Here is a 2,881-nt window from a genome sequence, read left to right as displayed (position 1 = left end):
TTTTTAAGATCTTCTCTTTACACTGACTTTTAGCAATTCATTTATAATTAACTTGGTTTGGTTTGCTTTGTCTTTATCCCTTGTAAAGTTCATTGAGCTTCCTGAATCTGTAGGTGTATAATTTTCATTAATTGTTTGTCTTGTTTCGTCAATTTTTTTTTCTTCCCCAGCTATCTTCTATCTTTATGGTATCCGACTTATACACATGTTAGAACATTTCATATTTATTATTGCTATTTAATTTGGATAATTGTTTTCAAGTTCATTGATATTTTCTTCTCCAGTGTCCAATCTGTTTGTAAACCCATATAGTTACTTTTTTTAAAATTCAGATGCTATATTTTCAAAACTAGAAACTTCAGTTTGTTTTCTTTATGCCTTTTCATCCTTTATGCCTTTATCACTTTTCAGCTCTTTATATGTTTATTTACTTTTACATAATTAAATCTAGTCATAAAGCTGTTTTAAAATTCTTGTCTATTAAATCCATCATCTCCGTTGTCTTTGAGTTTATTTTTATTTACTGATATTTTTTCTAGTTATGAATCACTTTTTCTACTTTTCATGTCAAGTAATTTATTTTGATTACAGACTATTTTGATTTGGAGGCCAAAATTATTATTATGCAGATTATTTTGATTTGAAATTCCACATATTTTTTTCTGCTGGATGTTGTTGTATTTCTTTCGATTGCATTTGTCCTGACGGGCAAGTATGGCTGAGCTTGAACCTTCTGAAACTATGTTGAGCTTTATTAGAGCGAGAGTCGTGTAGTTTCACCCTGGGTCTACTTTATCCCATTACCAAAGAACAACCCTCCAGGGTTCCTGTTGAGTGTTCTGATATTCATCAAGCAAGCTTCTTTTCTGGCTGATTGGAATTCATGGGTTTCCCAGCCCTGCAAGCTCTTGGAAATCTTTGGCTTTCAGACCCCTACTCATGTGCAACTGAATGCTTATTGGACTCAAGAGTGTAACACTGTGCTGTTAGGAGCACCTCGTCCCTGTGTAGCGCCCTCCGCGCTGGTACTTTGTAGCCACCTCTTCCTCCCTGTATGCCAGAGTCTGTCTTTCTAAGACCACTGTGCTCTCCTTACTAGTCTTCTGGTCTAGAAGGTGTATCCCAGCAGGAAACCATCTTGCTTGACTCCCTTAGAGGTTTTTTTTTCTCTGTCTCATACCATATTATATTCTATTTATTTCTACAAATAGAAATCTATTGATTTCTATTTATCCAGATCTAGCATTGAATATTAATACGTTTATGAGGAATGTGTTCCGTATAAAATTCTTTCACCTCNATTTTTTGACTGAAGGTCAACCCTCTTTCTATAGCTCTCATTTTATTTTCTAGAGAGCATTTCCCCCTAAAAATCTGAACCACTCACAGTAAGCTGTTGTGAAGATGCCAGGCGGGGAGGCGTAACACCGCCCCAGTAAAACGACTGGTATTTATTAAACAAGCCATAGCTTTCAGGACCTTATTAAGTATTCATATGACCATTTCATGTAAGTGCTACTACTCCTACCGTACAGTTGAGGAAACTAAATCCTAGACAGCTGAAATACATTAACCCAATTTACACAGATAATAAATTAAAACATCAGGATTCAACACTGAGGCTCTACACTTCCAGCAAAGTCATTGAGGAGAAATCAGCTCACCTCGCATGAAAGTTAGAAGGGGTTAACAGATCCAAGTCTCAGACCTGCTCTCAAAATGCCTGTCTCCATTCAGCAGATGCACTGGGGCAAATGTTTACTCAGCCTCCAGGGCGATGGCAGGCACTTTGGAAAGCCGTGTTAGGTGTGCAAGGAAGTTGGAGATGGGCGTCTCTCAGAAGATCGCAGAATCTAGTCAGAAAGACAGTGGGTGGGCCGGCCGAGTGGCTCAGCTGGTTAAGAGCTTGCTCAAGAGTTTGAGCTCTGAGCAACAGGGTTCCCGGTTTGATTCACAGCCCAAGCTGAGCTGCCGCTGAGCTGCCAACAGGTGGCAGGATGGCTCAGCTAAAAAAAAAAAAAAAGACAGTGGGTGACAGGTGTCTCTCATACAATAAAAGTGAGGTATACGAGACAAAAATAAAATGTTCTGGCCGACCAAACAGGAGGTGGCAACCAGCACAGGTTGGGAGGACACAAAAGATTAAATAAAGACAAGAGTATGGCCTGGGGTCATAAAGAAAAGAGAGCTTCTTGGTAGAAGATAGACATAGTGATTTCTAATCAGTAAGAAAATGCATGTGTGGGGGAGCTAAATTAATTAGCCTTCTGCCCTCCTAAGTTCTTTTGGACGAATAACAAAATGAACATGAGACAGATTAACAGGAGAAAAATAACTGAAGTTATTATGTACGTACACACCCGAGGACAGATACGGCAGTTAAGGATTATATGCCATTTTATGCTAAAGAGAATGGAGGCTTATGAAGGATTTTTACTCGCCATGGCAGGCTTTTGATGCTCACTCGCTATGTAGAATTTTACCTGGACCCCGTATTCCTGGAAAATGGCTACAGTCAGGAAATCCCCTATCCTTTTGTGCTCCAGTAGACAGCTTACTTAAATAAAACACAAGGATGAGCCCCTCTTGACCTGTGATGAAGCCAGATGCAGGCGTTCCAGGGTCTCATTCTCAGTGCGTAAACGATTAGCTGAACCGTCTGTCCACACTGACCAGTTGGATAAAATCCACACTCATTGGACTTGACCAAACTTGTCAGGCTTCTCCCCTTCCCCAGAGCCCCTGAACTTCGACCCATTGTTGAGCTTAAGCAAACAACGGGAGTTTAAAATGGCTTTAAAGATGATACAGCCCTCCCTCAACAGCCCCTCGAGAGAATTGGCTGACAGCAAAGAAAGGGATTTCTTGTTCAGTTGTCCAA

Source organism: Hipposideros armiger, unplaced genomic scaffold, assembly GCF_001890085.2.
Source record: "Hipposideros armiger isolate ML-2016 unplaced genomic scaffold, ASM189008v1 scaffold_157, whole genome shotgun sequence".
Classification (NCBI taxonomy): Eukaryota; Metazoa; Chordata; class Mammalia; order Chiroptera; family Hipposideridae; genus Hipposideros; species Hipposideros armiger.
The sequence above is the reverse complement of the archived record's forward strand: the minus strand, read 5'-3'. Positions refer to the sequence as shown.